General features: G+C 39.9%; 1 protein-coding gene across 1 annotated transcript in view; it reads right to left on the bottom strand.

Moving 5' to 3' along the window:
- CHN2 (chimerin 2) overlaps nt 1-18,384 on the bottom strand; it is a 210,837-nt gene that overhangs the window by 170,566 nt on the left and 21,887 nt on the right. The gene's annotated exons all lie outside the window — the stretch shown is intronic.

The following is an 18,384-nucleotide window of genomic DNA, read 5'->3' as shown; positions in this document are numbered from 1 at the left end:
TTAAAACCTGGAACCAAATAGAAAAGAACAAAGTGTGCAACTCCTTCCAAAACAACATTAGGTTGTAAATAAATTAATTAACCTTTTCTTATTTAATTAAACACAAATGTTGCACTTTTACACCAATGAGGCATTTTTCTTCTAAGTTTTTTGTTGGTATAAACATCAGCATAATGATAACACCTTGTATTTCACAGGGGATCTCAAAGCACTTTTAAAATACTGAATAGAAACAGTGCCATGAATTCCCTACCAGCTGAGTATTTAGGTCACATTTTCAAGAGCAGCCAGTGATACTTTAAAGCAGTTGTCCCCAAACTTTTCAGGGTTGTGCACCCTCCCCTTATGCTCGTCCACACTTCTTGCCCCCTCCCACCCAACAGGGCCAGGAGTAGAGCTGTGGATCAGGGGTGGTGGTGGACCGGGTTAAGGCGGCCGAGGCTGGGGCCAAATCTGGGGGAGGGTGAGGGGACAGGGACAGGAACAGAGCCACCGTCAAGGGCTGAAGGCGGGGCCGGGATCTGGGCCAGTAGCTGGGGCCAGGACCAGGACTGGGAGCTGGGGCGATGGCTGGGGGCGGGGCTGGAGCAGAGCAGGGCTGGGTGGTGCTCCTTCCCTGCACGCCATGGAGGCTGGCCCAGGGCCCACCACATCCTCCCCCAAATGCTCCTCTTCACCCCCCCAGGGGGTGCCCCACATTTTAGGGACCTCTGCCTTAAAGTGTTCAAAAACACTTGAGCATTCTCAGTCTGAAAAATCAGACCCTTTTATGATGAGGTATCCCAAATCATTTACTTTCGCAAACTGTTCCATTAAGTTTTTATTTCCCCACTGGATGCACCGGTAACATCACTCACAATATATTTGAGCCTCCCTATCTAGATATAGTGCCATCAGTTTATGGATGCAATATCTGCACCTTTCACCAACCAACACTTATCTGACCTGGGCAAGGGTTGCCATTCACACGTCACCCTTCTTCCCCAGACTGGAGTTCTTCCTCTCACATTCCAATCCCTAAAGTTTTGTTTCCTCGTTTGGTATACTCTGTGTACACATGGAACACACCCCCTTAAGACTCACTAAAATTCAGATCTCTGACACTCAGCACCAGCATTTAAGATTGGACTGCTAGTCAATTTCACTCTGCCAGAGTGAGAATAATATTTGGATTTGATATTTGTTTTAAATTATCTACATTTTAGATACTTTAAATTAGTAGGAATGCTCTCCCACTATCAAGTTGTTGGTTTGGGTGGCTCCTTCTCATAACTGTAGGTGATGTTACCCTTCTTCACAGACATAGGCCTCTGATCACAGTGGGTACTTTCCTTCCACCACCACTGACCATTTGTGCTGTGTCCCCAAACCTCATTCTCATAAATGCGGAAAAAAGTCTTGAATGGCTGTGTAATTCAGAAATCAGCATTATGATACTCCAACCTATAAATAAAGAGCAATATCAAGCAGCCATGCAGCCTGAGAAGAAAGGGCAGAACGTGGTCATGGTTGGGCAGAGGAAGCTTTGAAGCCAGCAGAATTAGAGGCAGGTCTAAACTGGATCAAGTCCATAAAAATAAATGAAAACTAGGCAAAATTTGGGGGTATCAACCTTCAGAGCATCTCTCAAAACAATCATGTTGTAGTGGCAACTGCTTCATTACCTTTAGATTCAAGCTTCCTTAATAAAAAAACTCTTTCATGTGCAAAGTAAATTAAAGGGTAGGCAGCATAATAGAAAAAAAAAATTAATTACTAATCTGCAAAGTGTACTGGATGGTTTCTTTCACAATACATTTATACTCACTCTGCACTTCTAATCTCAGAGAGTCAGTACAGTCTTGTCATGCTTCTTTATATAGACATTAAAGAACAAATTATAGACAAACGTAAATGCTGATTGTACAGGAAACATGTAGGAAATTTGAAGTCAGTCTATTATAAGCAGCATTCCTTTCACTGCATAACAATTAGGGATTAATATAATAACCTCAAGCTGACTCCCTCAGCCACACCATATGAGGAGACTAAAACCAGAGTTTGCTTGACCCAGTTTTGTCTAAATCATCATAGTTCAGCTTACCTGTATTTTTAAGCTTTCAACTCAGGAGGAGAAATGAACTTTTTACTCTAATATCCAGTAAGAGAAAACAATTCACCAGGAATTTGATTCGTCATAGTTTTGCCCATCCTGTCAGAAAGATGCCCTATAGTTGTGCTAATACGACTACACCCACATCTGCTCTGGAACCCCAAGTGATACAAGAGCATATCTGACCAGTATCTGACGAGAAAATTATAACAATTTCATTTGGATTCAGGTTTCTTACGGTCTTTATCACTTCTGGATTGGATTATTGCATCTACGTGGTATTACCCTGCAGATCATTTGAAAGGTACAGAATGTTACTACCTACCTTATAGGCAGTAACCACCACAAAGAACATGTTACACTAGTTCTCCAGGATCTACACTGGCTTCCTATTAGCTTCAGGGAGCATCTTAAGAACTGAGGCTGTGTGACAAAAGTATTCCCCACAAAAATCTAATTTATTAATGTGTGTCAACACTAGTTCATTTTTCCCCAGGATATTTTTTTGATGTTTTTTAAAAAGCATACTCTAAAAGACAAATAGCCCCAGAAGTAATTATATTTGTGTTTATTAATTTATATTGCATGCATCATGATGCTTTATACAATTAAACCAAACTATTTCTACCAAAGGTTGTAGATTTTCAGACAATAAAGGGTAAGACCAAGGAAGCACCCTAGGTCGTTGGACTGTGTAGCAAGCTCAAACCAGCAAAACCACTATAACTCTTCTCCGGCCTCATTCGATATTATGGCTGTAAATATCAAGAAATTGCTATGACTTTTCAGTCCACAAGTGTTCTCTGTTAGTTAAAGCCCTGTTCAACTTTATTTTTACATGCTTCATATTGGCAACAAAAAACAAACACAGAAAGGGCCCAATCCTGTATTCTTTGTGCACCCAAAACTCCTATTGACTTCATAAGAGATTCTTAAAAGCACTTTTAGCATCTGGAAAGAATTTGGTCTGAAGAGTACTGATACACAGATTATGTGAGGGAGAATATTCCAGTCAATTTTTCTCAATAGAAATGTGTCCATTTAAAAACATACTGTGCACTCCACACTCTGTCTGTGAAGACAGGACTACAGATTGAGACAAGTTCATTTTATAAGGAGCTTAATCTTCTTTAAACACAACCTGTTCTATGTTCATGGATCCAAGGCATTCACTTTTGGCCTCTGTAAGCTGTCTGTGCACTTATGTATCTCTGAGGACAGAGACCATGCACAAAGCATGTTCACTCAGGCAGGAAACGTGCCTCCCTGTGTGTTTGTGCAGTGCCTATCACAAGAGATTCTGGATCCTAACTGGGGCCTTTGGGCCATATGATGATACAAAATAATCATTAGTAGTAAAAGAAACAACTAAACCCAAATACTTGTTAACAACAGGAAGTATGGAAACGTTTTAAAATCTCTTTCAACAGAGCTAAAATGCTGGATCTTCAAAGACCGCTGTGCAGCAGTAAGAGTCTCTGTGAAAGTGCTGTACTCCTTTGAAAATGTGTTTAATCATTATTCGTTTAACAAAACAGGATGCAAACAAACTGAGTGTACTGCAAGGGGACTGCAAGCATGTGGGAGTGAACTTTTATACAATTTCCTTAGCACAGAAGCATTAAAGTAACTGGGAAGTAAAGAACAAACGCAGCACGTGTTTCAAAGTGTTTAATCACTTAGAATTCAGAGCAGACATTTAGTAATGAAAATCAGAACTATTTAATCATTTTGATAGTAACATCTCATGAAACTGCCCTCATTGTTATTAAATATTTAGTTCAGCTAGTACCTGAGATTCAGCTTTTTATTCTTAAATCTACATTCTTGTTACATCTTATGAAGTTTTTCCAGGATTATGAATGTGGAGCTTTCTACTCTTCTGAAGGTCAAATGCTTGTAATCAGCTAATTAAACATGACATCATCTTGAAGATTCTTTTCCCTTTGAGGTTTATCTCTCTAAATTCTAGTACGACACCTGCAAGTGAGACGTTTACTGCTCAATGTTTCAATTTTGTTTTTAAAAATTTTATTTTACTGAGTAAATGAAATAAAAAAGGAACACACTTACAGTGTAAGGGTTAAAAAAATGCCACGGTATTTTATTCACATATTCTCTCTCAGAAGGATATGGTTTCATTTACTATTTTTTCTAGTCTATACTATCTTACAAAAAAACTTTACAGTGTAAACCAATGCACAGCCATCCAGATGCAAAGACCACTCCTCCCCTAAGCTACACTACCCCAAAGATAAAAATTTATTGCTTCACTAGCCTACTCACCTCACTTAGGTTTTACTTTAAAAGCCTACCACCAAATTCTGCCTTCAGGTGCTTGCATGTGTCATCCACTAAAGAAGACTGAAGCCATGTGTTTGCATCCAATGGCAGAATCTGGTGACAAGTTGGAACCATTACTTAGGGCAGAGGTGGGCAAACTATGGCCATGGGCCACATCCGGCCCACGGGACCGTCCTGCCTGGCCCTTGGGCTTTTGGCCAGGAAAGCTAGCCCTTGGCCCCTCCCCTGCTGTCCCTCCTCTCCCACAGCCTCAGCCTGCCGTGTCACTAGTGCTGTGGGTGGCGAGCTCCTGTCAGGCAGTGCAGCGGTGTGACTGACTGGTTGGATAAGGGGCAGGGTGCTCCAGGGGAGAGGTTTGGATGCGGCAGAGGTTCGGGGGGGGGAGGGGAGAATGGGGACAGAGAGCCCAAGCCCACTGGCCTGGAGAGGAGAGAAGAATGAGGGTTTGCAGTGGTCCTTCAATAGAGGGGGATAGAGGGGTGGCTTGTGGAAGGTAATGGAGGAATGCAANTGTCAGGGGGCAGAGGTGTGGATAGGGGTTGGGGCAGTCAGGGGACAAGGAGCAGGGGGGTTGGATGGGTGGGTGGTTCTAAGGGTGGCAGTCAGGGGGCGGGAAGTGGGAGGGGGCAGATAGGGGGCAAAGGCCAAGCTGTTTGGGGAGGCACAGCCTTCCCTACCCAGCCCGCTGCACAGTTTTGGAACCCCAACGTGGCCCTCAGGCCAAGAAGTTTGCCAACTACTGACTTAGGGCCTAATGCTGCAAACATCTGCGCATGTGAATAACTTAACTCATATAAGTAGTCTTATGGAGCATCATCAGTTGATTTTTTATAGACTTTTCATGCTTACTAGTATTAGGGCCCAATCCTACAGCACTCGCTCCTGTGAACAGTCCCATCAATGGGACTGCTCGTGTGAGTGGCACTACTCACATGCAAAACAGTTTGCAGGATCAGAGCCTAAGTGCTCAATCCTGCAACTTTTCCTCACATTTACTCACTACCTTTATTCATTTATGTCAATGGGCCTATTCACAAGAGTAAGTAGTTGGGAGTGGGCCTAAGCCTTGGTGGGGGGGAGGGAATCTTTTAAAAAAACCCTGTACTGAAGCACAGGCAGATTTAAAGGGAAGGTTCAGTAAGTAAATAAACTAGTAAGGTCCACTGTGAACTTTGGGGACAAGTATAAAAAGTTTTTAGCCTTAAAGTTATACCTCATTTCTTGCTTTTTCATTTACTTAGTCCTTTTGTCTCTCCTCTCTCTCACTGAGTCACTTTCATCTTCAGCTCTTTTCCTCCCTCCACTTCTCTATATCTCCCTTTCTATAAGTGTCTCAGTTCCCCTTTCTCCTCCTCCTCCTGTCTCTTCCCCTTCTGCAAATATTTCTAACTATTTCTCTATTCCATTCTCCTGGTTTCTTTATTCCCTCCACTCTTCCTCCTCTTTCACTCATCCTCTAAGGGGCTCAGCACTGAAGTTGAGGAGGAGCGGTCTCATGATGGGAAGAGAAGAGGAGCTGGGAAGGAGCAGAGCTAATGAATTCACAGGAGCTCCACAGCCAGCTGTGTATGCTTAGATCTAAGGGTTGTAAGCCAAGTGCTGCACCCCTTTAATTTACATAAGCAGTAGGGAGCTCAGCATTTGGCAACAATGCCATCCTTTAGATCCATCCCTGAACTGAAATAACTTGCTATATTGTTTTAACAACCGCAATTATAATCAAGAGGAATAAAAGTGATTTGGGACACAGAAAAATCATACCTCAAAACTTTATATTTTTAATCAGTAATTCTTCTAAATAGGATTTACTGTACAGCTAAAGTGGGCCATCTGGATTCACACAAATATTTCTGCACTCTCAATATTTCTTCTGGTCATTTAGTTATATTCCAAACTCCATATTTTAGTTCCTACATTTGCATACGCTTTGTACTTCAAAGGCTGACTTCCTTATTAGCACAGCCTATTTCCTATAACTTGTACAAATAACTAAAAACTGAAATCACATAGATCGGGCTTCTCTTGATTTCCATTCTCTGTATTGGGAATTCTTCACATTCTATCCCCTTGGAGATTTTTCTTAGTTTGATATTAATTACGCTTTGATGATTTGCTATTTCATGCTTTTACAGAAATGTTTTTCCATTAATAAAGTATATATTAACTTTTTGCTCTGAAAGGTACAAATTTTCAGAAGTTCTTTGCTGAAGAAGCTTAGAAATAAATTTGGCCACTATATTCCAAGAAGTACTATACTAAACATAAAATAAGAAAAAAATGTTGTATTTGCTCTGATCCACTTTTGTCTATGCAATTAACAACTGACTTCATATATCTTTAGCTGAAACAATCTTACCTATCTAGGAAGAGTCTAACTCTGACACAAACTAAATTATATTTATATTTTAGTTTAGCAAAGCAACAGTGTCTGGTAAAAGTATTATAAAACTTACACCTGCAGAGATTCATCCTAAATGGTATACTAACAATGAAAATTCTACTTTCACAATCAATTTCATCCTTGGATAGGGGAAAATACAATCAGCAAGGAGCATACACAATGCCATCCAGTACTAACATACTGCAAAATTTAAAGCACAAAGACTAGTGGCATAAAAAATGTCTTATTACCCATATGAGAATGAGTGTGGGCAAGTCTCCACCTCCCCAAGATCTCCCCCAGCCATGGAACGATTTGCCTAGAAATGGGTGTTCTAACAATGTTGAACATTATAAAGATATCATCACTACTTGATGCCATCAACACTACACTGCATCAGGTCTGGCAGGATTTGTTACTTGCTTAAATGAGGATTGGAACACCTTGGTTTTTGCAAGAACAAAAAAAGTTTTAGCTCAAAAAAAATCTTGCCCAGCTCTGACTGAGAACAGCTGGCTGTTGCACTGTACATTGTGGCTGCCTTCTCTGCAAAAGGCACTAATGACCTTGAACACCAGTCCTCTTCACTAGCCAAAGGTCGGTTTCACATATAGTGGCCTCAGTGTTTCCAGAGCCTCAGTTTGTGCCAGACACCAACAAGGGAGACAGAACAGTTCTTGCTTTCTGTTCTGACCTGTTTCCTCAGGCCCAGGAAGATAATTCAGATTTGACGTTTCCAGCAAAATAGGACAAGAATTCTTTAGCATAACACAAGAGCTCCTCACAGAGAAAGGGGTATGTAGCACAAGAGTTTGGGTGAAGGCAGTCAGGGTGATTGCTCCCCAGATCTCTGCTTTCAAAATATAGCTCCAATCTTGATTAGGGGCAATGCAATGTGGAATTATTCATTAACTACTAAATATAACTGCATATAGTATCTGTAAATCATATTTTCCTCTTTGAAAGAGGCACGAAGAGGATGCTCTATTTTCCTTCTGGTCTCCATTGCTTGTGCTGTCACCGCTATTATCATGATGAAAAATGAACCTCATATCCTTTTGGAAAGTCATTGACAAGTACCACTCTGAACTCCAGATTCAAGGTGGCTAATGCCAGTAAATCAGCATTCAGTTCTTTCATTTACTTTTGTACCGCTCTCCTTTGTGCACCAGCTCAAAAGTGATTTATCACTAATCAAGTGAGAAGACTTAGCAAGGAAGAAAAAGGAATAAGCTTCAAGCATTTTGAAATTAGCATGTACGTTGCTCAAGTGCTATTACCTCTTCTGTTAATCCTATCCACAGGTTCTAGCATGAAAAACGCCTTGCCTCAAATAGGCTAGTTATAAATGAAACCCTGGGTTTGGTTTTAAAAGCGTTATGCAACATTTTATCATTCTTTAATGTTTTTGGCCTCTGGGAATCAGTGACTTTAATAGTTTTTTGTGCTGAAATGGATTTCTATATGTCAAACACTGCCTTACGTGTGTGTCTGTTCATGTCCCTGAAACAGGCAAAATGTTTATGGTGGGATGATCACAGACTCTACCCTAAGGAACAATCCTGCTTGGAAAAATAACTATTTTATGACTAACTAAAAACACAAATCTAAATAAATAGCAGAAGTAGTGATGGAAGATAAACAAATGTAGCAACAGGTATATCACTATACTGTCTAACTGCAACAGCTGTCCAGTTACTGAATTGGCAAAGGGTTAATTGGGTTTTTTTCCGCTGAGATCCATGCTCCATGGACAATTTCCCAATGCTTAGGTCACATGGACCCTTTGTAATTAAGTTAGAACCAAAGAACCAGAACTTACAGAAGTTTACTGAAATAAACTAGATCTGTGAGTCTTTAACTGCCTTTTACACCAGAACCACCGCTTTATAATAAGAACATAAGAATGGCCATACTGGATCAGACCAAAGATCCATCTAGCCCAGTATCCTGTTTTACGACAGCGGCCAATGCCAGGTGCCCCCAGAGGGAATGAACAAAACAGGCAATCACCAAGTGATCCATCCCGTCACACATTCCCAACTTTTGGGAAACAGAGGCAAGGGACACCATCCCTGCCTAGACATCTTCATAGACATCCAACATAAGGATTAATTACAATCTGCTCCTGTGCTAGATGATACTAAAGGAAAGCAATCCAGCATCCATTTTATCATTTCACCAAGCATCAGAAAATATGAATAACATATCTATTTTTAAAAGCTATCTTTTAAGAGTAAATAGTCCATTTGCAGAAATATTTTCCAATGCTTATGTCAAGACATCATCAGTGGAATCTTTATCGATCCTTATGTTTATGCAGGAAGTTTTTGTAGCGTTTATGCAAAGATCAAGTTAGCGGTGTTGTGCGAGTGTATTCAAGAGCTGAATTTGGTGCACTGGACCAAAGTCATCCCTGCTGCAACTTACTGAAGCTAAAGTCATATTCATCCCTGGTATAATTGCTTTAAGTATTGTAACATGATCAACAGTCTGCATGTTTCATAATGAAAAGCTGTCACACAGGTTCCCTGTGTTCAGCTTGCGTGCACAAGCCAGGCATGCAGATTTCCATGTAATATAATTAAATATGGCAAACATACCTCTCCTTTCCCCTAAAATTTACATAATTAAGTGTTTAACTATGTACTGCATTGACCAATATTCAAACTGAAGGTGCATCTAGTGGAATTCTTCCCTGCTCTACATACAGCTAATCCATATGTGCCTGAAATGGCTTTTATTCCAGTCTCAAATATTTACTTTACTTCCAAAGAGAAACTTCATGCTTCTGGGATGCATGAGTTGTACCAGGTAACATATATTCTCAAAATACTTTTCCAGGGAAGAGTTACCCTATTCTTCTACAAATTAGAAAGACATATTTTAGCTCGCCAGTGGACATTATTCATTTTGAACATTGTCACAGACAAACAGAAACGTATTGCAAGTTTAACAGTAGTATGTTGAAAGTGAGGTATAAATTTTCCCCACTTTTAACATATGTACAATCCTGTAATATTAGTGTTTAATACATTAGAAATATTTAGTAATTTTTATCATCATATCTTAGTTATAACTCACAATAATAAAATAGAAACTTAGAAAATTTTCTGTTGTAGTCCAATCTATTGTAACAGAAAATGTTAATATGTGAAAAAGGATTACTTAGAAATACCTAGTTCAGCTGTCAAACTTTTCCATATAACAAGAGAAAGAAGATTGAATTTCACTGTATTTGGAAGAGAACTACACTACAGACATTTATTACACCATCAGATGCTCAAATTTCTTTCAATGAAGTTAAATGGAATTAATTTTTCAACAATACATATTGTGAAACATGCATTTTATAAAGTGTAGTGATTTTTCTTTTAAAACAGAAAGCTACACTCATATTACCCAGCCCACAAATCCAAGTTTGAAAGAAAGCAATGCTTCCTACCATACATATAAACTGAAAACCATATTTAAAACAACATTTTTAATTCAAAAACCTGTCTTTTCTGTGCCTTCATCTGAGGAAGCACTGATGTCTCAGTGACCTGCACTAGATTAGTAAGGGGAAAGTGTATCTGCACTCCTTGATTCTTTTCTTGGTTCTATCACAGATTCACTTTTGTTCCTTGGCCTCAGTAAGCACATCTATTAAACGGGTATGATGATATGGTTATGGGGCTTAATTAGTTCAAATGCTATATTTAAATGCTAATAAAAAAATAATTATTAAGGAGCAAATCCTCTTCTCAGCACATAGCCTAACTAGTCTGACTGTTACACCCAGCGACAGGGAATGAAGTTGTCCTCACATCAGGTCACAAAGCACTAGCAGAGCTACTCCACAGCCACTATTACAGCCTTAGGATATAGTAAACCCCGTGGCCACTATTTCTCTGATCCCTCCACAGGATGGGTTGGCTAGGCATGCATGTTAACTCTGATCACCTGCCCCTTTCCTCCTCCGCTCCAAGTCAAAGCCTCTCCCTTGGATGGATGTTTCACAGCATGGAGGCTTGCACACTCATTGCACTCATCCCCACAGTGTTAGCCCACCTGCACCGAGTTTACCTCACCTCCCCAGGTGGCAGCAATAAATACCAGAATCATGTGACAGGAGATGGTAACTGTAGGGCTGGGTCTTCATTACAAACAGTTAGCTCAAGTTACTCCTCAAGCTGAGCCAACCCCTGTTAAAGGCCAGCTCACCTGGTGACAGCCACCAATAAAAGAAGGTTCAGTCATGGAGAACTGTAAATAACATTTTATTTTGAAATATATATTTCACAATTTACTGTGTGTAAAATGCACTGCAACAGATGTGAAAGTTACTGGCTTGTGCTACATAGCACACATTGCATAATGTTACTATAATAATTTGAAAGCTGTTAGCAACACAGCTCAAGCTTGATGACCCAGTTACATGAAAGCCCATGGAACACACAATTTCTTTCTCATGCTAAATATAACCCCACTTGGTCCTAGGGAGGAAGAGTGAGTGCTGGTCCTATCCCTATATGACCAACAGACCAATTAACAGAGTAAAACTTACAGTAAAATACGAGACGAGGCCATGCACTCTACCCTCTCAACCAAATGGTGACCAGTACAATGGTGGTTGCAAATCGAAAGAGAATCAAGAAAATATCTGTTTGTTTTTATTTTGGAATGTTAGAAAAGACAGGAGACTTTGCTCCCGTACAGATGCTAGGATAAGACCTTTTTTCTGTAAAATCTTTCCTGGGGATTTGCTCTGCATCTATGTTCCAGATAGCCAAACAGAGAAGAATCAGGGCATGACTCAACTATGAAATGACATTTGCAGAGCAACAGTAATGTAAAAAGTGTTAGAAATGTGTGCACATACTGTATCATGCATATATTGTCTGTTGTAATGAATGCATCCTGTGAGTGTGTAAAATTCCTGAAAATGGACCCAGATCTGCAGTTCCTAAGGGTATGTCTACACTGCAGTTGGGAGCAACTCTCCCAGCCTAGGTAGATAGACTCAAGCTAGCATATTAAAATTAGCAGCGTGGACCTTGTGGCTTAGACTATTTTTAGCATGCTAGCTCAACCCTCGCTAGCACAAGTCTGTCGACCAAAGCGGCAGCACAGAAATACCTTAAAAGGCCAATACTGAAATTGCACTCTGGCTCCAAGCAAGCAAAGGACTGAAGCACAGTTTAACTTTGAGCATTAGAGTAGCCCCACCTAAATCAATGTCCTAAGTACTCAGCATGTTGCAGGGTAAAGGCCTAAATAGACAAAACTTCTGAAATCTGTGGAAGTTTTGCCTGTATAAGAACTGCAGAACTGCAGGACAGAGTCCAATACAGGATTCAATGTGTGACATGAAAACAAAGGTTATCTGAGTAATGTCTCTTATTTCCCCAACTAACTCCAGTTCAGAAAATCCTGTCCCAGCCACATCTTTTGACACGTTCTTTAATCTGGCGGATATAACAAAGTTAATATTCTATCCGTAAGATTTCAGGAGATGCGATATAGAACACTTAATTCTATTACAGATTTATCAAAAGAGGTCCCCTTTCATTCATTTAAGGATCAGAAAAAGCACTTCTAATCCAATGAATCACCCGTCTAATTTTAGTAATGGAGACCTAATCTAATTTTAGTAATGTAGATAAAGGACACTGAAAATAATACTGATATCAATGAAGGTGTTGTTATAAGTACATACAGCTGCCTTTGTTTTCTTTATTCCCTCTTAAGACATTATACAGAGATGTCTGTTTATTGAACTAACTGGTGTCTCCACTTGCAGCTAAATTCATGTAAAAATATTGCACAGCTCAAATAGATACATATGTTAAAATGCATATTCATACTCCAGTTTCTAAAGACTGCCAGATGCAATAACCTGGTATTTAATAAACGTATTAATTATTTTCATAACAAAATAAAAACCTATGGCAGCCTTTACTGAGAGAAATCTGGTATACAATAATGTATTTTTAATATTTCAACTCCTACTTGCAGGAATAAAAAACCCAACAATTTTAATATTTGTAGCTCTGATGCAAGGTAGAGTGCCATCATGTATATATACACACACACACACAGAAAAACTCATGAGGCAATGTCCTCAGAGAAAGCACTGTCTGACATAGCAAATGTCAGAGCTATGACAAGCTATGGGCAATGCCAAGGCAAGATGACAACTCATCATCTCCACCTGCAGATGCATCTGTCCTCAATATACATGCCCACTGATGCTTCCTTTGTCAGAAACTGAGCTTCATGACACTGCTGAAGCCACCTGTACAGAATGCTTCCCAAATTATGCCCTACTGCTTATCTACTCCACGAGTAGTGTACATATATCAGGGCTGCTTCCTGGAAGAAGATGCTTCTGTTTTCTAGAACACAACAGCATCTTTGTGGGCTCCCTGATGTGCATGTGTGTGTGTGTGTGCGCGTGTGAGTGCACTCATGTGCATATAACTCTGTGAGAGAGGGAGTTTGTGGAGGATGGTTTATACGACACGGTGCATTTAAAGATTTTAGGAAAGAGGGAAGGTGGAGGAGGGCTGTTTTTACCTGCACCTTGATCATGTTTGGGTGGCCTTACAGCACCTTAGCATGAGCTTAGCTATTATTTTTAGCAGGCACACACACTTTTTTAAATCAGCAACACCCTATTGATCTTGTAGTTAAGGGATAGGACTGGGAGTCAGGAGATGTGGATTTCATTCCTAGCTCTGCTGTACACTTGAACTGCCTCACATAGATCACTAAACATTACTGTGCCTCAGTCTGTCTGTCTGTAATACCACTGTTTATAAGCATTTCTAATGCGGCCATCTAAACACTTAATATTCACAAAACACTTTGATCCTCAGCCGAAACATGCCAAGTGCTAATTATTATTCTTTTCCTGCTACATCATGTCTCCTAACCTCTTCGCATTAATCTATTACCACCAGGAGGAATAGATAAGCTAACACTAGTTTTGCATATTCACAACCCACCTCAACAGTGAAATTTAATGTTACTTACTTACATCTGTTTTTGGCAATCTAGCTATACAGTATATTTCACTGCTGAATTCTACCCACAATAATTAGAGTCATCTACACTGTCATAATCAGCATGGAGGTGTTTTACATATTTCATAAGTATTATATTAAACATCTCCTTTTCTTCATGACATATTTCTAAATATGGTCAAGAAAATAACTTTTCAACAGGAGTTCTGCTTTTAAGGTTAAAACTCAAAAACTAATTTCTCCCTGCAGTAAACAACCATGAGATTAAAACTTGTTTGCTAATGCAACATTGTGACACTGGCCAAACAGAAGGTCTGCGACTCAAATTTTCAGCGTTGCCTTTCAGCTATAGATAAGATTGGTCACTTGGAACCCAAGTTAAACAAAGTCTTAATACACCTGAATAATTTTATCAGAAGGTTGACCTCTTTACAGAAAAGTCCCATATAGAGCATTTTCCCCATATAATCTAAAACAGAGTATTCCAAATCTACCCATATAGTAAACTCTACTCTTTGGTCACATTACAATACACAGTTCAATTCTGTAGTTCAAACTGCTAAATCAAGCAAATTAAGATTATAATAGTTTAGAAGTTAGACTAATTTCTGAAAAAAGCAACAAGAGAAAAAAGATACAACTTGTGATGCATGTCAAGTTGTTCAAGTTAGAGGTACATTTTACTTTTGTTTTGGCTGTTTGTAAAATATATTTTAAAAATCAGCTTTTACATAAAACTTGCAAAACCATGGAAGATAAGGCTTATAGCCTCTCCCAAACTGAAATTGTTACTGCACAATTTCACCCAATTTGATTAACATTAATTTAATAAAAGTTACATCCTGAAGATCAAATGGCCTAACCATGGTGCCTGGTACTGAGGGACGAACGGGGTTTAGTCCCGTATATTAAATCCCCCTCTTCTTTTTTTCTCTCTCTCTCAACAAATATCTTTCTGCAAGATATGCCTCTCTTTTCTCCCTCCTTTTGCACAGCACAAAGGATAGAACAGCCGGGGTGTGTCAGGAAAAGGATTAGGAAATGGCAGATTCAAGCCCTTCAGTGCAACACCATACAGTGTGTCTACATAGTAGCTGGGGAATGTGTGACTGCAGCACATGTAGAGGTAGCGGAGTTAGCCTTGATCGAGCTATCTCTGGTACCAACAGCCAGGAAGCCACAGTAGCATAGGCTGTACAAGCCCACCACAGCCCCTGGTACTTACTTGAGCAGCTAGCCTGTGGTGAAGTCCATGCTGCCTCTTCTTCGCTGCTACTGGTACCCGAGCTAGCTAGACTAAAGCCAGCTCAGATATGCATACAAGTGATACAAGTGCTGCAGCCACACCCCCACCTGCTGCAGCACAAATGCACCATTGAGTGCAATCAGGGACAGGCAGGGCTGGTGGAAGCCTAACTTCCATGAGAAGTCATAATTCCACTGAAATTACAGAGCATGACTGAGAACTGCACATGCTCACAGCCTGCCTGTCCAAGCCTCTGTGAAACAGGAAGCCCCAAAGAGGCTGGGAAGCCTCAGGGAAGAGCTCAGCCCCTACTTCAGGTGCAGTACCAAAGCCCTAAGCAGGGGAAAGCTGAGGCAGACAGAGTGAGTAGCTGGCCAGTCAGAATTTCAAGGAGACAGAAGTTAGGGCCCTCTGAAGAAGGAGGGAAAATTGGAAGAAGGGGGGAGCTATGACCTGCGGGAGCAACAGGGAACCTGTGACATGGGGAGAAGATATTAAAGGGGACGGAGCCTGTCACCTGGCAAGGTAGGAAATAAAGTCTCTAGAGGGTGGGTGCCTGCTCATGCTAAGTAGGAGCAGAGGTAGAGACTACAGCAGAGGAGCTGGGGGAGCACAATTTATTTACAGGGGGAGCAAATACTTTAGCAGGTTGATTTTATTTGGGAGAGCAGAAATGATTGCATGTGTGGAGTTAGAAATAATTGTTTTGGGGCAGAGGGTGGTATCTAACTTCCAGCCCCAGCCCTTATTTATGGGCATCAGTCGCCACTGATGAGGGGTTATATTCTTGAAAATGCAGAGAAGAAACCAATACAACCAAATTATCGAAAGGTACAACATGTGAGCAGGAGTAATGAAACATAACTGTCAAATTTCTAAAATGATTGGGAAGAGATGGGGGGATTTTTTGACACGTCAAGAGAAAACAAATACATGTCTTTAATCGTTCTTATTTACATAAGACATTTGTTAAAACACATAAAGAATAACAGGAGGGAGAAGCAGAGACAGGAGTGTTGTAAGCAAGACACAGTAAGTGATTATTCCGCTCTACTCCACGCAGATTAGGCATCAACTGGAGTGTTGTGTCCAGTTCTGGGTGCCACATTTCAGGAAAGATATGGACAAACTGGAGAAAGTCCAGAGAAGAGCAACAAAAATGATTAAAGGTCTAGAAAACATGACCTATGATGGAAGATTGAAAAATTGGGTTTCTTTAATCTGGAAAAGAGAAGACAGAAGGGACATGATAACAGTTTTCAAGTACTTAAAAGTTGTTACAAGGAGGAGGGAGAAAAATTGTTCTTAACCTCTGAGGACAGGAAGCAATGGGCTTAAATTGCTGCAAGGGAGGTTTAGGTTGGACATTAGGAAAAACTTCCTGTCAGGGTGGTTAAACACTGGAATAAATTGCCTAGGGAGGTTGTGGAATCTCTATCCTTGGGGATTTTTAAGAGCAGGTTAGACAAACACCTGTGTCAGGGATAGTTTAGATAATACTTAGTCCTGCCATGAGTGCAGGGGACTGAACTAGATGACCTCTCGAGGTCCCTTCCAGTTCTATGATTCTAAGTAAATAAGGAAATGGTACCAATCCCAGGGGTTTTCACAGCCCTGCATGTGACTCTGGAATAACCCACAGATTTGGTAAGTGCTTCCCAGATTTTAAACATTATAGGTCCTCTGTGCGGCATTCACCAGGCTGAAAGGAGAAGGCAAACTATCACACTGAGCATCATCTCAGCCTCCACATATGTGGTTGATTATCATGGTTAGGACTCAGTCTGTTACAGAGGCCATAGAGGTGAGAGAATGGTCATAGAACTCATTTTATATTATAAATCTAAGAAGCAGATCACAGATGGCTCCTCTTGCTTTGTTCTCCCTCTTCCTATCCTTTTGAAAAGTAACATTCTAGTAGTGTCATCATGTTAAAATTAGAGATAGGACAAGGGGGTTGTTTGAATACTCATTTGTATTAGTTTTAAATGAAGGTTCAGGTCTGAGGCCAAATTATGATTAACAGATAAGAGCCTAAAGTGGCAGAAAACTTGTGAAAACAGCTTATCATTAGAGACTTCCCCTATCTTTAATGGCAGAAATCTCACAGAATTGTCTGTTTTCATGAGATTTATACCACCTTTAGCTGAAATGTTGTAAAAATGGCTGACCTCATAAGATTCTGGCTGCAACCCAACTGGAATCAGAAGATGGGCCCTTCTTGGTTTTGGATCTGACCTAGGTTCAAAATGACAGGGGCAGGTTTAGATCCAGGGATTCAAATCTGAATGCCTCCAGAACTCAAAAGTGTTCAGGACCAAGTTTTCACTTTTGGCTCATCTCTAATTACAATGTTTAGCGGAAACAGCTGATATTCAGATTTTAATATTTGCATTTAATGAATTAAAATGCCATACTATAGCACAACCATGCTATCTGTGTGAGAAATACAATGCTAGAAACACTCATGCAGGGATGGCTTGGTAGTAGTATTTTGTACTACACACAGAAACCTATGTTCAAAACTTTATTCAGGTCTCTCATCCCAAAGGCATCCGAAATTGTTGCAAATCATTGTGTTTCTTCCTTGGAAAAGGGAGTGCCTTATTTTACTGAATAGCAACCCTCCTGCCAATTAACAAGAAAGATTGATTGGCTCTAAAGGGAGACCCTGGTCATTTATCCTTTGAGGGAAAGATTGCTGAAGAACAGGGACTTGAACATGGGGCAGAGGGAAAAAAAGAGGTACCTCAGAGCTTTGGATATTCTAAATCTCCTTCCTCAAAAAAGCAATTAATACCTATTAAACCACAATAATATGACAGTATGCTAAAAAAAACCCACCCAATCCCATCATTTGATAGAGGAGAATGTAGGACATTAAAATTGAGATCTAGTAGGGCAAGACATTGGTTGGAGAAAATATTAGGAATTTTTTAAAGATAAATTATTAGTTTCCATTGACACAGTGAAGATACTGGATGTAGCTGCCACTTCCACCGTTGTTATGATGTCTTTGTTATAAGAATAACTGAGGCTCTTGTACAGGATACAATGTAGACCCAAACCATGTCTATGAATTTCACACTATACAACTGAATTGTCTGCAATTTACAGCACTATAAAAATAAGTATACACAGAAATTGGGTAAATTCTTATTTCTATATGAAGGAAAGTGCTTCAACAAATATTTACACATTGATAACAGAATATATCTATTAAGTTTGTGAAAACAGATTTAATATAAGTAATGTTATTTTCAGAAATGAATTACTCAACAACAACAAAAGTTTATAAAGTTTTAAGGAAAAGGTGATACCAGAGCAATGAAACTACATTTGTTAAATGTAA

The sequence above is a fragment of the Chelonoidis abingdonii genome, chromosome 2, assembly GCF_003597395.2.
Source record: "Chelonoidis abingdonii isolate Lonesome George chromosome 2, CheloAbing_2.0, whole genome shotgun sequence".
Classification (NCBI taxonomy): domain Eukaryota; kingdom Metazoa; phylum Chordata; order Testudines; family Testudinidae; genus Chelonoidis; species Chelonoidis abingdonii.
The sequence above is the reverse complement of the archived record's forward strand: the minus strand, read 5'-3'. Positions and strand labels throughout refer to the sequence as shown.